General features: G+C 45.4%; 1 protein-coding gene and 1 long non-coding RNA gene across 2 annotated transcripts in view; both read left to right on the forward strand.

The window, feature by feature from the left end:
* LOC147716885 (uncharacterized) overlaps positions 1-24,308 on the forward strand; it is a 2,312,058-nt gene that overhangs the window by 833,484 nt on the left and 1,454,266 nt on the right. The window lies entirely within an intron of this gene.
* LOC147716886 (uncharacterized) lies at positions 1,397-2,716 on the forward strand. The gene is made up of 3 exons (XR_015295784.1): positions 1,397-1,636; positions 1,728-1,814; positions 2,608-2,716. It is a non-coding gene; the product is annotated as an uncharacterized LOC147716886 (long non-coding RNA).

The raw sequence follows: 24,308 nt of genomic DNA on the forward strand, positions 1-24,308 counted from the left end.
AAGAGGGGAAACCATAAAGTTTACACAAAAAGTAGCCAAAAGTTACTTAGTTGTGTGACAAAAATATATTAGCACTGTCATTTCTCTAACATCCCTGGGATCTTAGCTCTTGAAAACCCAGTACATGTATTTGCTAAACTCCTGACCCTGTCTCTCACCTGTAATGACCGTCGTCAGTTTCGGCGTCTCGGCATGGCTGGTTCCAGGCTGAGTTCGCCATTTATTGGAACCGCCTTATATACAGATAGGAGTTAGCCCATTGGCCGATCTGTTTTTGCTCCTGTAGTTGGTTGCAAAGGATAGGTTTTTTTCGGGCGCCATCTTAGACTGGTCAAATTTACGTAACGTTGCTAGTATAGCGCGTTAAATGTGCATTTTAGTGAGTCTTACATACAGTTCTGTTTTTATAAAAAGCATGAACTCGTTTCTGTATATTTTAGCGCTCGGTATGGAAAAAACACTCATGTTACCGATCGCGATGATAATCTAGTTTGTCTAGGGTCATATTGCCGAGCTGTGGCCAATTGGTCGCTCAGTAATATCATAATCCTGAATAACAAGGCCTTTCTTTTGTATATTCGTTAGTTGATCAAGTTTACACTTAATTGCAACTCGCAGTTGCATTGAATAGACTTTTTTCTCGGGCGCCATCTTAGACTAGTCAAATTTGCGTAACGTTGGTAGTATAGCGCGTTAGATGTACCTTTCGGTAGACCCTACATGCAATTCGGTTCCTATAAGAAGTGTGCACTCCTCTCTGTATATTTTATCACTTTGTATGGAGAAACATTCATGTTACCGATCGTGAAGTCATCCTAGTTAATCTAACGTCGTATTACCATTAGTGTGTCGATGTGTGACCAAATGGTCACTCAGTAGTATCATAATCCTGAGTAACAAGGCCTCTCTTTTGTATATTCATTAATCGATCACATTTACACTTCATTGCAAATCGCGTATTTAGCGGGCGCTAAGTAACTAAGTAACTTTTGGCTACTTTTTGTGTAAACTTTATGGTTTCCCCTCTTCATTTTGAGAGTATTTAACCATTGTAACTGTCCAAACAGAAGGTTATTACTCTAAACCCATGGAGAAATGTGTTATGCTGTTTAGAATAGTAATGGTTCTTTAGCCTGTACAGCATGGATCCTGTTTAGGAGCATGGGTTGAGATGTATTACTGTTCTGGGATACCCTGTTATTGGGCAAGATGTCCCTTGGCAATGATCACATGTAACATCAGGTCGGGTTAAAAATCTGCAGTGAGAAAAGGATATAGCGCTAGGGGTTTGAGAAGCATGTACATACAACTCGCTTCTGATTTCACTGCAATAATAGTTTCTCCTCTTGTGAAGTTGCGCTACCAAGACTCTGGAATATTGGGTAGGGGAGACCATACAACATAAAATGTAAACATACAGCAGTCTGTTGATGTAGGAATACATGAGGGATTTGGTGTCGAATTCTGAACTGATTTATTTTTTCCTACCGTCTAGCACTTTACCCACCTAGAACAAATACAACCAGGGACGGGTAGCTTTTTGAAGTACCAGAACTACTTCTTTGGACAAGACCTACAAAGTCCACGACAACAAGAAAAGATAAGGGAAGAGAGATACTCCAAAAGTTTTTTAAAGGTATGCATAATAGGAAGATATATAAGACACCGTAGGCGTAACATAACAGAATATAGATTTGATGTAAAACAATGTTTCTTTTGCTGATTAGAAATAGGCTGGAATAACGACCGAGAAAATACCAGTGTGGTCACAGAGGGATCCTACAAAGGACAACTTACCGAAAATATTCGCAGCGGTAAGAACCATAGCCGTGTTAGCACACTCTTCCCTGCTAAATAATTTGTGTCCAACACTATTATTACCTTCTCCTCTCCATGCCCTTTCGACAATGAAATATAACCCAGTAGATGGAAAGGAGGATGGTCTATCTTGAATATGGGTAGGCGTGTTCTTGTTTTTGATGTAAATGTCAGAAAAGAGAGAGAATATGATGTAGAGCACTCAACTGTGCCATGCATATATACACATATTACTAATTGTTTAGAGTACATGATACAACAAGACTAAAAAATTTGCAGACTGTATTTTTGGTGTGTTCTCTCCAACCTATGATACAAAAACAGTAAAACTATGTACATGTTACCTATTCATGACTGTGAAATAGTGATGATAGATCTAAATGTGTTAAGATAAAGCGAGATATATGCTTTCTTCTATGAACAGCGATATACTCACCTCTCCATGCAGGGGATGCTCAATATTAAAGTAGAATCTCAATTGAGAGATATACATTGTATTTAGGATGTTTTGAACCTTTCTTGCTGGTCTTCCACGTAAACCTTCCCCCTTCCGTGGTGGTAACCGCTTAGAAAAGGATGTTTTTAAAGTTTTAAAGTTAACAAATATTCGTTGATCAGTCTTTCCTTTGCAATAGGCTACTGTGTCTTTTCTTTATTTTCCCTGGTTCCCAGGGAAACACGTATGTTACAAGGAATCTCCATTGATGTAATGTCAAATGGGATAATATGTACACACTTGGCTATGCAGGAAATTGATGGGAATATTTTGTCTTTTATTTGTTTTTTCAGCCCTGAAGAAACTCCTTGGTAGGGAGTGAAACGCGTTGGCTGATCTCACTATATATTTTATTGATGTGCCTTTTTTTGCTGAACAAAGATAAATAAAGAACATTTCTCTACTTATTCTTTTTGGACTCTCATTTTGGTGCGCCCCCATGAGTATCTAAAAACTGTTTAACTGATCTGGAGAGCACAGCGACGCCAAACAGCAGCTGGTGTCGGGGTTGGCAGCACAATATCAAACTGACTTGATCATAGACTCATTGGCACTGGAGGTTAGGTGCGGCATTTTTTAAGGTCCGCTGCTGCTTTTTCGTACAAATATCTAGTTGGGGCCATGTTGGGAAAATGAGGAGGAGGAGTGCGGGGGGATATGAGAAGGGTGATACTAGGAAAGCGGTGGTGAAGAGAAGTATAAGGACAAAAAGGGAGCACATATTCCAGACGTCAGGTGAATTAATGTGCCGTCCAGGAAGTGAGGTGGGTATTCGTTGGGCCCTTCATTTAGATATACATGAGACCACCAGGCACTAGATAATATTTACAAGGGAATTGTTTACATATGATAGGACCAACTGGACCACTGTCAGAACCATCACAAAGCAAATTTAGTCAATGTAAAACAGATTATAAACGAACACCCAGTGACCACTGGTGATCACTGTACTTAGCATCAGCCTGTACCAGAACCACATTCGGCAACAACCGCATTGTATGCCCATAATCTCACCAGACTAGTATTGGACCTGAATCTCCTGAGAATCACTAACATTAGGGAAAAATAGCATAGGGTGGAACAAAATCTGACTAGCAAAAACAAAATATGCACGACAACCTCGTCATCATAAAGCCACCTTTAGAGGTACTCGGAACAGGGTGCATAAATCATACAACATGAAAAGCATTTCCTAGCACCTCATATACGTAAAAGGGCCTGGCGCCCTACAAACCTCGCAGTCTCCCTGGCCAACTTGCCATCTCAGAGGGGGACTCAAATGCCCTGAATCCATAATGTCCTAACTCAATCAGAACTGTCCCCATGGATAAAGTGGCCTAAACGGTGCAGCTAGCAATACTTGCTGTGCAGCTGTAAAAGGCCTGAATGGCGCAGCTGGCACTACTTGCTGTGCAACTGTAAAAGGCCTAAACGATGCAGCTGGCACTACCTGCTGCACAGCTGTTAATGGCCTAAACGGTGCAGCTGGCACTACTTGCTGCGCAGCTGTAAAAGGCCTAAACAGTGCAGCTGGCACTACTTGCTGCGCAGCTGTAAAAGGCCTAAACGGTGCAGCTGGCACTACTTGCTTTGCAGCTGTAAATGAGGGAAAGGCCGCCAGGGCACTCAATGGGCCTATTAAATAGATAGGTAGAGATGTTGCAACTGCCCACGCTGTTGCAGCGCAGCTGTACTTGATCTGTTGTCCGATGGTAACGTTTTATCAGTTGCTCATGGATGATGTTAAGAGGAGAATTCCTCAACCAGATATGTGGGATACTGTCAGTTTGTCCATTCCAAGATGGCCCTCAAATGCAGAGTGAGGATCCAGCCCATTTCACTCTCTATGCACAGCCGAGCATAGGGACCAGGGAGGAGGAGGCACCCCTCTTCAGTTTCTATGCCCAACGGACAAGATGGATGCCCAAAAGCAAAGAATAAAGATGAACAAAATGGGCGACGTCCCTCAATGTATACACCAGAGCTATGGAACACCAGACCATGCGCGTGATCCTTAAATGTGCCAGCAAACACAGAGGTTAGGAAGAAAAGGAAAGTCTGAGCCTTTCAGGCGGCTCTTGATGTGATCCAGAGCACGTGTCTGGGAAATGCCAGAGTAAAAACAGGGGTTCTAAACAAAAAAGAAATCCGAGCCTTTCAGGCGGCACAACCAGATCGTGGAAGGACACCCCGGGAGGCCCGTAAAGCTCCTCAAATACTTCTGTAAAAGCACAAGGCAATCATTAAATAAGAGAAACTGGCGACCATGTTGAAGTCAGGCAGCTGGCGCGGGGAACAGCATGAAAGGCAGAGGTTGCCAGGGGCCGCGCTCCCAACCGAAGGAAAAGGAGCCAAAGAAAGGGCGCTCTTCCTACCTCAACTTCTGTGGGCAAGCAAAACAGGACCGGAGTCACACGGAAGGGAGATCCCCACTCTGGCGCCATTTTGAGGTCAGACAGGGTGCCACGTTTATTCCTCTCCCGTCCCACAAAGCGAGTACCGCTGTAATTGGTGCTCGTCTCCAGCAAAGACCAATCTCCTCATGTCATTGTGCACCCTGTAGTGTCGAGCATACTGCCAAACACATCTCCCGGCCGCATCCCTGCCCTACCACGCAGCTCCCTTCAGTCATGCAGGAAACCGGGCGAGCCAGGGCATATCCATGCAGCCGCCGAAGAGTTGCAGCACCGGGGGGGAGGGGGTCCCCCGCATCAGAGCCAGCGGCGAGCCAAAACTAGAAGGTGAGAGCGAGCATCATTGAGACGCAGTAGGAGCTGCTGGAGTGCCAGTGGTGCCGACTCCAACACCCTCTGATGGCGTGAGCAGTGTCTCCGGGAGACAGGCAGAGCGGCAGCTTCTACGATCCTTGCTAGGTGCAGAATAGTACCACTGCGCTGGGCTATAGGGCCGCTTCCTACCCTAAAAGGCATGTTGACATGGCATACTGCAGAACACAATTAGACCTTACAGTGAATTGTTACCGATCTGTCGTCAACCTCAAAATATATGCGGCCATATCAAGCCTACTTGGCTCACCCTAGTGAGGAGGAGGTGGCCAAAGATGAGGGGGCTGGAGTGGTGTCTCCGTAGGTGCCCTGTGTGCCGCCTTCCAGATAAATGTGTGATATGCATAGATGTGGCTGTTGCCCTGTCTGGCTGTGGGGTGTGTCAGTTTATCTGTTCTCCCTGGGAGGGGGAGAGATCTCTGCAAATGATGCACCCAACGCATGTTACCACTGTTTGTAATATTTGGCTACTAATCTGTATCTCCAAATCCCTGACTCTTTCACTTGTAATTTGTTTCATTGTTCTCCATGCCTCGAAATGGTCTGTGCCATGCCAAATGAATCTGTACCTTTATTTTTGTGTACGGTTACTTAAAATCAAAATAAAGTTAAAAGAAAGAAAATAATTGCTGATAATGTCACATGGGGCATAGGGATACGTGGCATCTAATCAGTGTAAAACAGAGAGCTTTTCACAGTATGTAAAACAACAGTACTAATAATATGTGGGAATGAAAGGTGCACAGTGAAGACTGAGGAAAGTTTGCTATGGAAGGATGCAGGGACTAAAGGAGGGGCGAGAAGCAACAGGGGTGGCTCTTGGCTCATTACGGCCCTGGGCAGGGAGCGTAGGTAGGGTGCCCCGGAAGTGGGGGTCCGGGCGGGGCCACGAAGAGGGGGGCATCAGGGTGTTTGGAAGTGGAACAGAGTCGGAGGCCGCCAAATCCCTGCCTGGAGCCAAGTGGGGAATGATGATAAGGGGTAAAAGACATGAGAGAGAAGATGAAGGCAAGATAAAATACATGCGTAAAAAGAAAAGGGAAAGGACTAGTAATTGATACGAAAAGAGAATGTGAATTAATGGATGCGAAAGATTGGGAAGCGAGTCAGATAAGGGGTCGGAAAGCAGAAAGAAGAGAAGAGGAAGATGAAGGAGAAAGTTAGGAGTGAATGACAACTGGAAAGAAGTAGAGAGGATTGCGCTATGAATTTTCTAGACTGCAAAAACAACAAAAGAAAGGATGATCAGGGCCTTGGGGGCCTTGTCATGTGATTCGCTAGCTTGTTTCAGGAATAGATGGAAATGGAGACATTTCTGATTCATGAGAAAAATGGGCAATCTAGAAAAGTATTCATTCATGCAATTACTTTCACCTTAGAGATAGAATGATGGAGTAAACATCACTAATGGAATCTCAGGTTTATTCTTTCCACCTTTCTCTGTCTATGGTGCCCACAGATGGCTGTTTAGCGTTGATGCTACAGACTGTCACTGAACTCCCCACCTATGTATGAATCTTACCAGACTCAGATGCAGGAGCAAAGAGCATAGGGGTGTCTGTGTTACTGGTGACAGGCTCTGTGCTGCAGCTTTGCTGTGCCTGACAATGGCCCATAAGATCCAAGCCAATGTGTCCTGAAGCTCTGACATGCCAATGTCAGCATCAAGCGTGTCTAATGTTGCTGCAGCTCTTTCAAAGCTCTTCTAGATCATATGATTTTGAAAAGGACAGTATTGTTACAAACAATCTCTGAATAATCCATGACATAACGCCTCATGCTATAAGGTGTCATTCAAAGTCATTGTAGTGTCACACATAAAATCATGGCAAATGCGAATGTCAAGTCAAAGGTATATCCCTAGGCAATTTTACAAGTAAACTAAAGTCACAGATCTTATGTAACAATGCTTATCAGAAATGTCACACATAAGCAATCTCAATACTAGGCAGCTATGTGAGAGCCAACTTGGACTCTTGACACTGTTAGTAGGGCAAACCCTGGACATTACCAGAAGTGAATGTGGAATACGCACCATCACTAACATGTAGGAGAGAGTGGGACATGGAATCGCTAAAGAAGGACTAGAGCCCTGATCTCAAGGGGAATTGTGTAATTATTTGTGAATGTCGCATTTTTCATTTGCGTGGGTTGGTGTAGAAATAAAATACTTCTCTTTTTTCATTAAAGTGAGACTTTGGTTGGACAATAATTTATTGCTGCCCGCATTTTGAGTTTGGAGCCTGTATTTGCAACGCATAAACTACCGTAGGTTGGGGGTCTACAGGGACAGATTATAGACCTCTAGGTGTGTTTCCCACTATCCAACTCAATACCAAATTGTCCACCTATGGTCTCAGACATGTGTGTTTAGGCAGAAAAATAGTGTATCTCTCAGAAAAACCAGTTTACTCCCCGTGAAGAATCATTGGGGAAGACATCCCTTAAGGATAAGAACTCTCACTCACCCGAAGGTGACATGATTCATCATATGGGTCCTCCTTACCAGTGTTGAAAACCTAGTCAACACTGGGAGCTACTACTTCGGTGATTTAAGGAAGGAGCTCAGAGATTTTTTTTTGGTAAGGAAGGGGATGGTAATCCCATATGTGAGATGCTGGATGTAGTGAGGTATGCAGCGCTGAAAAAAATACGTGAAAAAAGTGAGTTTAATACTGTCTAAGAAGAATCACTTATTTGACTTTATTCATGTGTTCTACTTGGCAGGGTTAAAAATGAAACAACACAGTTGTATGGATATAAACCACTGTCACAAAATGATCTTAGTGTAAACCAATAAGAAAATATGTATAAAGTTTTATACAGCACCGGTATTCCTGCGTTTCTTATTTCTGTCAGGTCATACCCAGGTATCTATAATAAAACACAAGTAGCAAAAAGGAAAGAAAGAGAGAGACACACAAAAAACATGAGTAACTGTACATATAAGGCCTGGAGTAACACCAAATCCACAGAAGCCCACAACAACTTCAGAGCCGCCACCAACGCCCACCATCAACTCATCAGAGAAACGAGGAAAAAAGCGATTGAAGACAGAATCTCCACCCACGCACACAATAGCAAGACCACTGACTCATTGTCAGTGAAATTGCTCTCCCACCCTCGCAGCTCCACCATTAAGTGAGGTGCCCCTGCCCCTGCACTCTTGAGTGTTGGTGATCGAGGCCCTCCTCCACCCGCAGGTTTCCCTGCGCCTCATCCCTGGTGGTCCATTGGACCTCTGTCTCCTTTCTTTCTTTCTGCTCCTTCACTCGTTTTTCTCCCCTTTCTATCTTTCACCTTTCTGCACCTCTGCTCTTTTGCGCCTTATTTCTGCCCATTTTCCCTTTCTCTCCCTCTGCTCCTTCACTCGTTTTTTTCCTCTTTCTATCTTTCTATCTTTCACCTTTCTGCACCTCTACTCTTTTGTGCCTTATTTCTGCCCATCTTCCCTTGCTCTCCCTCTGCTCCTTCACTCGTTTTTCTACCCTTTCTATCTTTCACTTTTCTGCTCTTTTCTGCATCTCTGCTCTTTTGTGCCTTATTTCTGCTATTTTTCCCTTTTTTCTTTATCCCTTCTTTCCTCCCTTTACCTTTCCCCGCCGCTGCTGCCCCTGCGGCCCCTCCCCCCCAGCGCGACCGGCCCAATCCAGCTCCCCTCCCCGCTCCCGCCTCCCAGCTGTCCAGCCCTCCCCGACCCCTACTTAATGGCGGCCACTGGAGCACCGAAGGCGCGTCAAAGGCAAGCAAGTCTGCGACCTGTCCGCGACCAGCACCAGGAACCCTGGACCTCCGCCCCACCAATGCTATGACCCAGCAGCACTACACCCACTCAACCCAGGCTGCAACAACAACTGCAAGCTAGCATCACCAGCCGACACCCATGGACCCTTCAGCTATCACCGCTGCTGGCACACCTGCAGCACCGCCAAGAACACGGATCCAGCACAACCCGCCCACAAGAACACAACCAAACCAAAGACCCTGCAATGCATCCTCCTCAACGTCCGATCCCTCCACAAACACGCCACAGAAATCTGGGACCTCCTCGACAGCACCACCCCAGACGTAGCATTCTTCACCGAAACCTGGACCAACACCACCTCGGGACCGGACATTGCCATCGCCATCCCCCAAGGATACAAGATCTCCAGGAAGGACCGCCCCACCCACCCAGGAGGAGGAATCGCCATCGTCCACAAATCCAGCCTCCGCCTGAGCACACTCCCTGACGAGTCCACAGAACTGATGGAACACCTTCACTTCAAGATACTGGCCAGCCCCACTGCCGCCCTCCGAGAAACCCTCATCTACCGACCCCCTGGACCCCGCGGACCCTTCGCCAACTCCATCACGGACATTATCTCCCTGCAGGCCATCGCATCCACCAACTACACCCTGCTGGGAGACCTCAACTTCCACCTCGACAATCAACTGGACCCCAACACCACATGCCTCCTGGACAACCTCCACAACATTGGACTCCGCCAGATCGTGACCGAGCCCACGCACTCAGCAGGACACACCCTCAACCCCCTCTTCACTACAGCAAACTCCATCACCTTCAGCCACACCACCGAACTCCTATGGACCGACCATCGTTGCGACCACTTCACCTTCAGAACACCCACCATCCACAGACACCAACACCTGCTTCCACAAAGAAACTGGACCAAAATCACCGATGACCAGCTCACCTCCTCACTCAACAACTCCACCCCAACCATCGCTGAAAACGACGACCCCAACACCGCAGCCCGAACCCTGCATAGATGGATCTCGGACAGCACCAACACCATAGCCCCCCTCAAGAAAAACAACAATACCCGTGCCAAGAAAGCCAGATGGTTTACCACCGAACTTCGAGAGTCCAGGCGCACATGCCGCCGCCTCGAAAAGGCCTGGAGAAACACCAAATCCACAGAAGCCCACAACAACTTCAGAGCCGCCACCAACGCCCACCATCAACTCATCATAGAAAGGAGGAAAAAAGCGATTGAAGACAGAATCTCCACCCACGCACACAACAGCAAGGAACTCTTCAGCATCATCAAGGAGTTCGGTCAACCTACCAGCAAGTCTACTGACATCCCTCCCTCACAAGACCTCTGCGACATTCCACCACAAAATCAAGAGCATCTACGACAACTTCGACGAAGACAACCAACACACTGAACCCTCACCAACCACCCCCGACACCCGGAAACCAGCGATTAATGACTGGACAACCCTTACTACCGAAGACACACTGAAGACAATGAAGTCAATCCACTCAGGGCCCCCCACGGACCCCTGCCCCAACCACATCTTCAACAGAGCCGCCAACACCATCGCACCCATGCTCCGCCAAACCATCAACCGCTCCCTGGCGACTGCCTCGTTCCCCGCCGACTGGAAACACGCCGAGGTCAACCCCCTCCTAAAGAAACCCTCAGCGGACCCCACCGACCTCAAAAACTACAGACCCATCTCCCTGCTCCCGTTCCCAGTGAAAGTCATCGAGAAAGCCATCAACAGCCAACTCGCCACATTCATTGAAGAACACAACATCCTCGACTCCTCCCAATCCGGCTTCAGAAAAAAACACAGTACGGAAATCGCCCTCCTCGCCGCAACAGATGACATCCGCACCTTACTGGACAAAGGAGAAACAGTAGCCCTCATCCTCCTCGACCAATCAGCGGCGTTCGACACAGTCTCCCACCGCACCCTAATACGCAGTCTCTACGATGCTGAAATCCAGGACAAGGCCCTCGACTGGATCTGCTCCTTCCTCTCCGGCAGGACGCAGCGGGTCAGACTAACCCCTTTCCTCTCGGACCCCACACCTACCACCTGCGGAGTCCCCCAGGGCTCCTCCCTCAGCCCGACGCTCTTCAACGTCTACATGGCTCCACTTGCCCCCATCGTCAGAACCTACGGATTCAACATTGTGTCATATGCAGACGACACCCAGCTCATCCTCTCCCTATCCAACGAGCCCAACACCGCCAGACGCAACTTTCGAGAAGGCATGGAAGCCGTCACCAAATGGATGAAAAACAGCTGCCTACAACTAAACACCAACAAAACCGATGTACTCATCATGGGCCCAAACCCCGATGCCTGGAGCGACACCTGGTGGCCCACCGCCCTCGGAAACCCGCAACCCCCCACAGACCACGCACGCAACCTGGGAATCATCCTGGACTCCGAGCTCAAAATGGACCGCCAACTCTGTCTCATCTTCCTGCTTCCACACCCTCCGCCTTCTTTGTAAGACCTTCAAATGGATCCCCCTCGAACACCGAAAGACAGTCACTCACGCTCTGGTCACCAGCAGACTCGACTACGGCAACGCACTCTACGCCGGAATAAACAAAAACCTCATCCGCAAGCTACAGAACATCCAGAACGCCTCCGCAAGACTGGTCCTCAACCTGCCAAAACACTGCCACATCTCCCAGCACCTGCGCACACTCCACTGGCTCCCCGTCGAGGCGAGAATCACCTTTAAGATGCTCACCCACGCACACAAGGCCCTCCACGGCACCGGACCAGCATACCTGAACAGACGACTCAAATTCCATGCACCCCAAAGGACCCTACAATCAGCCCAGCTTTCCTACGCCGTGGTCCCCCGCACCAGAAAGACCAGATCGGGAGGCCGCTCCTTCTCCTTCCTCGCGGCCAAAGCATGGAACGCCCTTCCGCTCCACCTCAGACAGACAACATCGCTCCCCATCTTCGCTAGAAACCTCAAAACCTGGCTCTTCGACAGACCCCCTCCTTGATGGAATGTAACCTGCACCCCTCCCACCCACCCCACCCATAGCGCCTTGAGACCCTTACAGGTGAGTAGTCGCGCTTTAACAAACTCCTGATTGATTGATTGACATATGTGCTTATGTCACTATATTGTCAGTATTACAGTGCTATAAAGATAGTCAAATATATTAAGAACTTACCCTTAGTTGTAGGATAGTCCTGCCTCACATCTACCTAGCTGGCTGCTCTGGAAGGAGGCCCGCACTATAGGAAATAGTGTAAGTGACTAAATAGGTACACCATTCTCACTTAGAATATTGTGTTGCTATGTCAAACAGGAGAGCCTAAAACCACCTGGGTGTAACAGACAGTCGCCCTGAATAATTTAAGAGTGTGTTTAAAGTTATATAAAAACGACTGTGACATTGTGGATCAGAGCTTTAAGATCAACAGACTTCAAATTGTATAACATACAGATGGTAATGTATTAAGTGTGCTCAAAGTTATTACTGAACACCCAATATAGTCTACCCAAGCAAAATAATTACAAGCAGTTAGTCTTACCTGTCCGTCGGTACCTCGATACCCAAAGAGCTCGCCCCAGGAGGTACCAACCGGACGGAAGACCAGCGTATTTATAATGACTGCTTGATTGTTTGCAGCCGAGTGAGGAACGGGGTCCTAATGGTTTAGTAGACTATTTTATGCCTATGTACTCGCTACGCATGCGTCGGGGAGTGGCTGTAAAAACCCCGCACATGTCCGTTAGGATATAACAGAACGCTAATCTCATACGCCTGTGCAAAAGGGATCAATATTCGGCAACGACCGCCATATTTTGATGCCGCTAGAGGCTGTCGTGATCCTCTGGCTAAGCCCAGTGTTTGCAGAATCTCCGCACATGCCCGTCCGCACTCTAAGAGACGCTAGTCATGTGAGCATGCGTACGGGGGACCTATCTTCGGAAAGGCAGGTAAACCCCAAATATAAGCCTGATTACTGCAATCCCTCGTTTGAGCCTTATAGTTAAAATTATGAGCGCCCATGTGATTAGCGCTAATCATCAGGAATGACCCATAACGACCAGAGGGTAACAGTTCACACCGTAGGAATGTTCCACTTGTGCGTGTGCCCACTACTAATTAGTCGACACACTGTGTTGCTAGTTGTTAAGCCCAAGCGTACACCCACGAGAAGTAGGTATTTTTAGAGTATATACCTAGGTGTAAACAGCATGACCTCATGAAAATGATAGATGATCAGAACACCAACCCAGAGTGTATTCAGTCACCTATGCGGAAAATGTATTGGTTATGAGTTTCACGCATACTCTAAGATGTCCTAACTGTTCATGGCTTCTATAGCAGAGTATCCCCTGTGTTTGTGTACACGCAATGAAGCTCCTAGATTTCTGAAAGGCATGGTGGTCAATTCATTGTGAGACCTCAATGTATTTACCTTTGTCCCTGAACCTTAGTGCATTTAGGTTCTTATATCGAGACCCAGGGTATTTCATCATTAAGACCCACTACATCTGTTTTAAGTCTATACACCCACTGTTGTTCTTTACGAAAGAGAAATTTCGTAGGGTCTGTCAAGTGTGATGGAATCCACGGTTTTTCTAATACCACCCAATGCAAGTCAGTGTCAGTGTGTCCTTTATCAATAAAATGTTTTTTCCGTTTGGTAGACTGTTTGCCACATCTGATTGTGTTTTTATGCTCTTGGATGCGGATCTTGATCTTTCTACTGGTCATACCCACATAGCGAAGTTGGCAAGGACACCATATCAAATAGATCAAGCGGTCACTGTTGCAATTAGTGTGTTTCTCCATTTTCCAGGGACGTGATGTGCCTATATTAATTTCAAGGGTCTTTTCAGTCTGGGGACAGACTGTACATGCCCCACAAGGGTAATGGCCAACCACCTTACGCATATTCCACAAAGTGGACTGTGACTCCATTCTCTTGGTGCCATGTGGTCGAGTATGGACCAATTTGTCTCGAAGGTTGGCACTTGATTTGTAAGCAAACAAGGGGCGCGGGAGGGTGTTGTTTGCTAAATTCAGCACTCCCCAATGTTTATTGGTGCTCTTTTTCACAGAGTAGGAAAAACTAGAGAAGGTGTTAACAAACGTAATTCTCTCATTCGTTTCTCTACAAGGGGTTTTCTCCAGTTATTGCTGCTCTTTTGTTGGATTTGCGAATAAGTCGTGTGGGGTATTGTTTTTCTTTTAAATCAACAGACAATGCCTCAGCGTGTTTCTCATATTGTGCCAATTCAGTGCAATTGCGTCTTATTCGTAAAAATTGCCCGAATGGCAAATTTTCACGAAGGGCTCGTGGATGATAGCTTTGAAATGGCAAAAGAGAATTACACAAGGTGGGTTTTCTGTATAATTCTGTCTCCAGAACTCCATTGTTAGATTTTATAAGTAAGTCCAGAAATGGTAAACCTGTTCTGGAGGCCTCTATGGTAAAACGTAGGAAGTCATCCTGCTGGTTCAACCATTCGTGGAACAATTTTAGTGTGTTTTCATCACCTTGCCAGATGACAAAAATGTCATCTATGTACCTTTTCCAGGTACACAGATGACTGAAGAACGGGTTGCTAGATGTTAGTATAGTCTCCTGCTCTACTTTGTGGACATATAGGTTGGCCAAACTAGGGGCACAAACACTGCCCATACAAGTACCGGAAACTTGGAGGTACATTTGATCCTCAAACTTAAAAAAGTTCTCTTTTAACACTTTCCTGGCACAGAACATCACAAAATCTATTGGTGTAATACTCTCCCACACTAGATTCTCAAGCATCAACTTAATGGTGGTCAATGTCTCTTCCTGTGGAGTACAGGTGTAGATATATTCCACGTCAAAGGATACCAGCCAATCCTTTTCTATATCAAATGATAACCCTTGAATTTCAGATAAAAGGTGCTTAGTATGTTGATTAAAAGTGGGCATTTTTGATACCATCGGGCGCAGAAAAGAATCCACAAAGGTTGATAGAGGTTTAAGTAGGGAACCGATCCCTGAAACGATCGGTCTCCCTGGTGGCGGTCTAGTGGCTTTATGTATTTTAGGCAATACATAAAAGTACGGTGTTATCGGAGCCGTGACCACAAGATATGCTGCCTCATGGTCTGTAATCCATTTGTTCTCCTTGGCTTCATCCACTTTACTGATTATTTAGTTTGTCAGGCGTTTGGTTGGGTCCAACTGTAATTTCTGATAGGACTTTTGATCATTGAGTTGACGTAGACACTCATTTCTGTAAGTCTCTTTGTCAAGGAGAACCACCGCACCCCCTTTGTCAGCAGGTTTTATGACTAAATCTGAGTTGTTAGCCAGATTTATTAAGGACGTTTTTTTCCATTCTTGTGAGGTTTTCGTATTGACTATTATTGCTAGTAGTGATGTTCTCAAAATCATGGAGCACAGCTTCTTTAAAAGTGAAAATGCGTGCTGGGATCATGTGTGTCGGTGGATTAAAAGTAGATTTTGGACGTAACCCAGTGTTGGCAGTGTTTGTCTCTTCTCGTTCTCTATCCTTGAAAAAGGCATTGAGACAAATTTTCCTAAAGAATGCTGCTAGTTCTTGGCGTGTCTGAAACGCATCCCCTTTATACGTGGGCACAAACCCAAGCCCTTTCTTCAGGACTTGTAGCTCTAGTTCGGTCGGTTCATAAGAGCTCAGATTGATTATCATTTGCTGGTGCTGCTCGTCGTCGCTGTTCCTGGGGTTTGAGCCGTCATCGTTGTAGCCACTGGTGAGTTCCAGCTCACCCTTGTTTTCGGACCTCTTCTTCTGCCTCTTTGATTGAATGAGCCAAACCCTAAAAAAGGCTGTGGTGGCACCATCTGATTGTAGGGAGGGTACGGAAAAAACTGTGTTTGTTGTTGATTCCCAGGTGGGAATCCAAAGGGTGACGGTTGCCACCATGGATTATATCCTTGTTCAGAGGTATTACCCCTTCTTGGACCTCTTCCTCTTCCTCGCCGATTAGATGGTCTACCAGTCTGACCACTATAACTCGTGTTGTCATCCATATTGAAGTCATCTTCACTGGACGATGTGGAATAGTTTGACCCATACCTGCCACCTCGCCGATTGACTTGTGGTGGAGCATAGTCATCGCTTGTGTATGGATATACTTTATCCATAGTGAATTTATCCAAATCTTTTTTGAATTTAGCAATTTTAGTAGTCAAAATTGAATCCTTGAATTCGGTGTTGTTTTTGTTTGTTTCTTCAGCTTGTTTTTTAAAGGACTCCTCAGCTTGTTTTTTGTCTGATTGTTTTTTGTACACCAGACTCACAATGGCTTGCTTGATACTGGCCTCTAATGTTTGTATTTCCACTAAAATAAGATCAGCTGCCTTCTTTGCAGTGGTAATGATCAGTATTAACCAGTCTCTTGTGCATTTCCATGCTATAAGAGACCAGTCACATAGGAAGTTTTTGTCATTAAGGAAGAGGCAAGGAGCATTGGTAACTATTAGCCCGGATTGTGCACAGTTAGCCCTGAAATATTCTGTCATCACAAGCCCATGTACTTCCGTTCTAGAGTGTGTTTTTTTAGGGTTATGAGTATTGCCCAGTCGTCATTAGGTTTAGATATTGTGTTGGAAGTAATATCTAAAATGCTTGGAGTGCTTAGTATTTCTCGTGTCATTTCCTCATCAAAGGTCAAGCCTAATCTCTCTGCCATAATTATATCTTTATGTCCCGAGCCTATACAACTGCTACAGCAACACGGGTAGAAGGCCGCTCCGTCCAAACTAAGCAACAAAGAAAAAGTGAGAGAAGAAAGTTATATTCAAATGACTTAACCAATAGAAAGACCCACGGCCATAGGCCGTACTAGATTCGCATAAACTACCGTAGGTTGGGGGTCTACAGGGACAGATTATAGACCTCTAGGTGTGTTTCCCACTATCCAACTCAATACCAAATTGTCCACCTATGGTCTCAGACATGTGTGTTTAGGCAGAAAAATAGTGTATCTCTCAGAAAAACCAGTTTACTCCCCGTGAAGAATCATTGGGGAAGACATCCCTTAAGGATAAGAACCCTCACTCACCCGAAGGTGACATGCTTCATCATATGGGTCCTCCTTACCAGTGTTGAAAACCTAGTCAACACTGGGAGCTACTACTTCGGTGCTTTAAGGAAGGAGCTCAGAGATGTTTTTTCGGTAAGGAAGGGGATGGTAATCCCATATGTGAGATGCTGGATGTAGTGAGGTATGCAGCGCTGAAAAAAATATGTGAGAAAAGTGAGTTTAAAACTATCTAAGTAGAATCACTTATTTGACTTTATTCATGTATTCTACTTGGCAGGGTTAAAAATGAAACAGCACAGTGGTATGGATATAAACCACTGTCACAAAATGGTCTTAGTGTAAACCAATAAGAAAATATGTATAAAGTTTTATACAGCACCGGTATTCCTGCGTTTCTTATTTCTGTCAGGTCATACCCAGGTATCTATAATAAAACACAAGTAGCAAAAAGGAAAGAAAGAGAGAGACACACCAAAAAAATTCGCTAAGTTATCACATGAGTAACTGTACATATGTGCTTCTGTCACTATATTGTCAGTATTACAGTGCTATAAAGATAGTCAAAGATATTAAGGACTTACCCTCAGTTGTAGGATAGTCCTGCCTCACCTCTACCTGGCTGGCTACGCTGGAAGGAGGCCCCGCACTATAGGAAATAGTGTAAGTGACTAAATAGGTACACCATTCTCACTTAGACTATTGTGTTGCTATGTCAAACAGGAGAGCCTAAAACCACCTGGGTGTAACAGACAGTCGCCCTGAATAATTTAAGAGTGTGTTTAAAGTTATATAAAAATGACTGACATTGTGGATAAGAGCTTTAAGGTCAACAGAGTTTAAATTGTATAACATACAGAGGGTAATGTATTAAGTGTGCTCAAAGTTATTACAGAACACCCAATATAGTCTAACCAAGCAAAATAATTACACGCAGTTTGTCTTACCTGTCCGTCGGTACGTCGATACCCATAGAGCTCCCCCCGGGAGGTACCGACCGGACGGAAGACCAGCGTATTTATAATGACTGCTTGATTGTTTGCAGCCGAGTGATGAACAGGGTCCTAATGGCTTAGTAGACTATTGTATGCCTATGTACTCGCTACGCATGCGTCGGGGAGTGGCTGTAAAAAACCTGCGCATGTCCGTTAGGATATAACAGAACGCTAATCTCATACGCCTGTGCAAAAGGGATCAATATTCGGCAACGCCCGCCATATTTTGATGCCGCTAAAGGCTGTCGCGATCCCCTGGCTAAGCCCAGTGTTTGCAGAATCTCCGCACATGCCCGTCCGCACTCTAAGAGATGCTAGTCATGTGCGCATGCGTACGGGGGACCTATCTTTGGAAAGGCCGCTAAACTCCAAATATAAGCCTGATTACTGCAATCCCTCGTTTGAGCCTTATAGTTAAAATGATGAGCGCCCATGTGATTAGCGCTAATCATCAGGAATGGCCCATAACGACCATAGGGTAACAGTTCACACAGTAGGAATGTTCCACTTGTGCGTGTGCCCACTACTAATTAGTCGACACACTGTGTTGCTAGTTGTTAAGCCCAAGCTTACACCCACGAGAAGTAAGTATTTTTAGAGTATATACCTAGGTGTAAACAGCACGACCTCATGAAAATGATAGATGATCAGAACACCAACCCAGAGTGTATTCAGTCACCTGTGCGGAAAATGTATTGGGTATGAGTTTCACGCATACTCTAAGATGTCCTAACTGGTCATGGCTTCTATAGCTGAGTATCCCCTTTGTTTGTGTACACGCAATGAAGCTCCTAGATTTCTGAAAGGCATGGTGGTCAATTCATTGTGAGACCTCAATGTATTTACCTTTGTCCCTGAACCTTAGTGCATTTAGGTTCTTATATCGAGACCCAGGGTATTTCATCATTAAGACCCACTACATCTGTTTTAAGTCTATACACCCACTGTTGTTCTTTACGAAAGAGAAATTTCGTAGGGTCTGTCAAGTGTGATGGAATCCACGGTTTTTCTAATACCACTCAATGCAAGTCAGTGTCAGTGTGTCCTTTAGCAATAAAATGATTTGTCAGTTTCGTAGACCGTTTGCCACATCTGATTGTGCTTTTATGCTCTTGGATGCGGATCTTGATCTTTCTAGTGGTCATACCCACATAGCGAAGTTGGCAAGGACACCATATCAAATAGATCAAGCGGTCACTGTTGCAATTAGTGTGTTTCTCCATTTTCCAGGGACGTGATGTGCCTATATTAATTTCAAGGGTCTTTTCAATCTGGGGACAGACTGTACATGCCCCACAAGGGTAATGGCCAACCACCTTAGGCATATTCCACAAAGTGGACTGTGACTCCATTCTCTTGGTGCCATGTGGTCGAGTATGGACCAATTTGTCTCGAAGGTTGGTACTTGGTTTGTAAGCAAACAAGGGGCGCGGAAGGGTGTTGTTTTCTAAATTCATCACTCCCGAATGTTTATTGATGCTCTTTTTCACAGAGTAGGAAAAACTAGAGAAGGTGTTAACAAACATAATTCTCTCATTCGTTTCTCTACAAGTGGTTTTCTCCAGTAATGCTTCTCTGTTGTTATTGGCTGCTCTTTTCTTGGATTTGCGAATAAGTCGTGTGGGGTATTGTTTTTCTTTTAAATCAACAGACAATGCCTCAGCGTGTGTAAGGATTGCAAGAAAGTTCCACAGGAGCGCCAGGAATCCGAAGAATAATCCACAGTGCTCCCCTACGGCTTCCCGACTCTATCAAACACTAGAGTACGAGAGACACGCCAGGGGAACACAGGGAGACAAAACAAGGGAAGATGGTGAAGAATAAATGGTGTGTCGATACTCTTCTGGATAATCTGCGTGGTACATCAATTGAGGAACTGGCAATAGGCAACCTGCAAAGAAAAGCGAGTAAGCCACTAGCTATTGGTACCTTACAAAGAAAACATTAGCACTCCTACAAATATAAACAACACATACCGGAATCCTTACTCTTTGGAGAACATGTATGTATACGACATCTAGATATGGAACATCAACTGGCTCTGTGACAAGAATAATGTAAGGTATTAGTGATTATGCACTTAAACACAAAAGTGATCCTATGATCTAAGCAATATACTTCTTACTTTAGTTGTTTGTGGACTTCGTGAAGCCTTAGGCACTAACGAGTGATATGTATGAAAACCTTTAGCCACCTCTTCTGATGCTGGGTATCTCTAGATGAAAAGCAATATAACATATGTTAACTATATGTATAGCTAGTGTAGCATAAGTATTAAAGAGCGCAAAAGCGCTGTTACCGTGATTCCCTGTAGAGAAGCTGCAGATAGAACCCACTTGGATCCACGCAAGAATCACTCCAAACACCAGGACAGTATTCCAGAAGTATTGTAAGGTTGGGAAAAATAATAAAAGGGGCAAAAATAGAACGAAGATAACCTAGCTATCTAGCTAAAGGGAACAGGGGGAAAAATAGGAAATGTAATGTACAAAAAAGGACAACAGGACCAGGCTGGCTGTCCGGTAAAGCGCCTTCAAATGCAGGCATAAACTGGGAACAACCGGAAAGGCAGGGAAAAAACCCTTGCCGCCGGAACAAACTTCAAGGACTAAATTAGGAAAGGTTCACGAGGAATGTGAACTCAGGACACTAGAATTACAAGCGCCAAGCCTGAACGCCCGTAAAACTACTCGCCCCTGATTCGAAATAACAAATGCAAGGTCCGCTCGAAAACGCGATGGCCGGAAAGGCAGACTGCCGACCAGCGCTCCAAACAGGAAATCCCAACAGCAAAATACGGAAGTCAGGCAAGGAAGGTCAAAGACGGATGCAGAGCACGAAGGGAGCTTGACGCAAGAACGTGAAGCGTCTCTCCCAGCTTCCTGATGCTCTAAATAGCATGCATCTTAAAGGGACAGTGTCTTTTTGGGAATCTCGAAGCATGACAGTACACTCCCTCCAGAATGGTCCCCTCCTGGTTTGGGCTTGTTAGGGTGTCTTTGATGATACACCTTCAACAATCGGGGTGCATGGATGTTGGAAGCAGGTTCCCATGTGCGCTCTTCAATACCATAACCCTTCCAATGAACCAGGTATTGAATCGCTTTCCTTACTCTCCTGGAATCTAGGATGGCCTCCACCTCATATTCCTCCGAATCATGAATGATTATAGGAGCAGGCTTCGAAGGCATCCTGGTCCCAGGTTCAACTGGTTTGAGTAGTGACACATGGAATACTGGATGAACTTTAAATGATGGTGGAAGGGTTAGTTTCAAAGCAACAGGATTGATCACCTTTTCCACCTTATAGGGACCTATGTATTTAGGGTTAAACTTGCGTGGACCCCCCAGAGTAATGTATTTCGTGGAAAGCCAGACCTCATCTCCTGGTATGTAAATGGGTTCCAATCTCCTGTGTAAATTTGCTCCCTCTGTGTATCTCACTTTAGCCATTTCAAGACTCTCCAAGGCTTTCTTCTGTACTTCATGTAGTCTTTCTACCCTGTTGGAAGCAGCAGGTATGGGACAATCAGTAAGACTACCAGAGGGTAACAACTTAGGGTGATAACCATATGAGCAAAAGAAAGGGGAGGTGTTGATGGAGGAGTGTGTACTGTGGTTGTAAGAGATTTCAGCTAACCAGACTAATTCATCCCAATCCTCTAGGGTTTGCAACATCTGATTTCTTATGTACTGCTCAAAACACTGGTTAACTCTCTCCGTCTGCCCATCTGACTGTGGGTGGTGACTTGAGGACAAACGGACGTCTATCTGGAGTAAAGAACATAGACCCTTCCAGAATTTAGACACAAATTGGGTTCCTCTATCGGACACCAGGACAGAAGGAAAGCCATGTAGTCGTACTATTTGTTGCATGAATATGGAAGCTAGCTCTACGGCAGTGGGGAGTCCCTGCAAAGGTACAAAATGTGCCATTTTCGTGAATAGGTCTACTACCACTAACAACGTATTATTCTTCAACTTCGTAAGTGGCAGCTCGACTATAAAATCAAGTGACACAGTATGCCAAGGTCCAGGAGGAGAGGGTAATGGCATGAGAAGGCCCACCGGATTGAGGCGTGATGCCTTGGTTTGTGCGCATACATAACATGTCTTTACAAATTGTTCAATGTCCTTAAGCATGGTAGGCCACCAAAAATGCTCACGCACTGCTTCGCTGGTTTTCTTAATTCCCGGGTGGCCCGCTATTGGGTGTGAATGGTACCACTTCAAAACCTGTTCTTGTAACTCCTTGGCCGGTAACACCACTCCCCCTTGTACCCGCACCAATCCTCCTCTCACGGTTAGTTCCTGTGACCCTACCATTTGCATCATGTCTACCGAGGCTTGACTGTTTCTAACTTGTGATAGGAATTCATCCTCGTTGTTTATGGTTCCTATAATGTTGGCTCTGGGAATGATACTGGTCTGCTCTATGGGAACTGAAGGGGTATCGAAGCCCAAACGTGACAGGGCATCTGCTTTGCCATTCTTCCTCCCAGGTCTATACTGGACTGTGAAGTCAAATTCACTGAAATATTGGGACCAACGTAACTGTCTCATGGACAGGGCCTTAGCTGATTTGAGGTATTGGAGGTTTCGATGGTCTGTATATACCACAGTAGGATGTCTAGCCCCCAAAAGATATTGCCTCCACTCTTCAAATGCCTTCTTAATGGCTAAAAGTTCCTTGTCCCCCAGGGCATAGTTATATTCAGCTGGGGTGAACTTATGGGAATAATAGGCCACAGGATGACATTCGCCCGTCAGCACGTCAGCTTGAGATAGGACACCTCCCACCGCCACTTGTGAAGCGTCCACCTCCACCACAAAGGGCAGAGCAGGGTCAGGAAAACGTAAGACAGGGGCACTAGTGAAAGCCTCCTTTAGGAGCCGAAAAGAATTCTCAGCCTCACAGGACCAAGCAAAAGGAATACCTTTCTTCAAAAGGGCTGTAATAGGTGATACCAAGGCTGAGAAGTTACGGATGAACCTCCTATAAAAATTAGCTAGGCCCAAGAAGCTCTGAATTTCTTTTACTGAACAGGGAGCCGGCCATGCAAGAACAGCCTCTACTTTGGAGGGATCCATGCTAAGACCCTTAGGGGAAACAACATATCCCAAAAAAGGTACCTCCTTGGTGTGAAAGGAACACTTTTCAAGCTTGCAGTACAATTGATTGTCTAACAAACGTTCCAACACATTGCGTACATGTTGTTGATGTTCGGTCAAGGTAGAAGAAAAAATTAGCAAATCATCTATGTAAGCTATCACATAGACCTCAAGCATGTCCTTTAACACTTCGTTAATGAAAAATTGAAATGCCGCAGGGGCATTGCATAGCCCAAAGGGCATTACAAGATATTCAAAGAGGCCGTATTTGGTGCAAAAGGCGGTCTTCCACTCGTCTCCCTCCTTGACCCGCACCAGATGGTAAGCTCCACGTAGATCTAACTTAGTGAAATATTGGGCCTTGCGGATCATGTCAAGGAGGGAGGCAATCAGTGGGAGCGGATACCGATTCTTTATAGTCACATCATTTAATTTTCGATAGTCAATGCAACAACGCAGACCCCCTTCCCGTTTTGGAATAAAGAATAAAGAGGAAGAGGCTGGAGAACGGGATTGACGGATAAACCCCTTTTCAAGCATGGAGTCCAGATAATCACGTAAATACACATTCTCCTTTTCAGTTAGAGCGTAGACTCTGCTGCATGGTATCCTGGCCCCTGCCTCAAGGTCAATACGGCAGTCATAAACTCTGTGTGGTGGGAGTATTTCTGCTTCCTTAGCATCAAAGACTGCCTGTAGATCCTGGTAACAGGACGGAAGAACATGACCATTTCCGCCACTGTTGTTGTCATTATGTACATCCTCTACGGCAGCCCCAACTAAGGACGGGGATATAACAGGAGGGAATATTATGGTAGAAGTCACCCAATCAATGGTAGGGTTATGAAACCGTAACCACGGAATACCCAGTAGAACAGGAATCTGAGGGGAACAGATTAAATCGAACCTCAATTCTTCACGATGATCAGGTTCTATAGTCATGATTAACGGGGAGGTACACCGTGTTACAGGGCCTGATTTTAGAGAACTACCATCAATCGTGGTGACGATACTAGGTGTCTCTTTCTTGGTACAAGTTATATTATTTTCTTTTGCCCACTCTAAGTCCATGTAATTCCCTGATGCCCCAGAATCGATCATCACCAGGACATGTAAACCCAGTGCACCTTGGGTCAAATATGCAGAGACATAGAAATGATTAGTGGGGTTAGTGACAAGGTCAGAGGAAGAGACTGTAAGACCAGACCTACCTGGGTTCCTCGTCTCACAAGAACCCAGGCTTACAAGTTTCCCGAATACTTGGACTGTGAGGGTTTTACCGGGCATTC

The sequence above is a fragment of the Lissotriton vulgaris genome, chromosome 5, assembly GCF_964263255.1.
Source record: "Lissotriton vulgaris chromosome 5, aLisVul1.2, whole genome shotgun sequence".
Taxonomy (NCBI): domain Eukaryota; kingdom Metazoa; phylum Chordata; class Amphibia; order Caudata; family Salamandridae; genus Lissotriton; species Lissotriton vulgaris.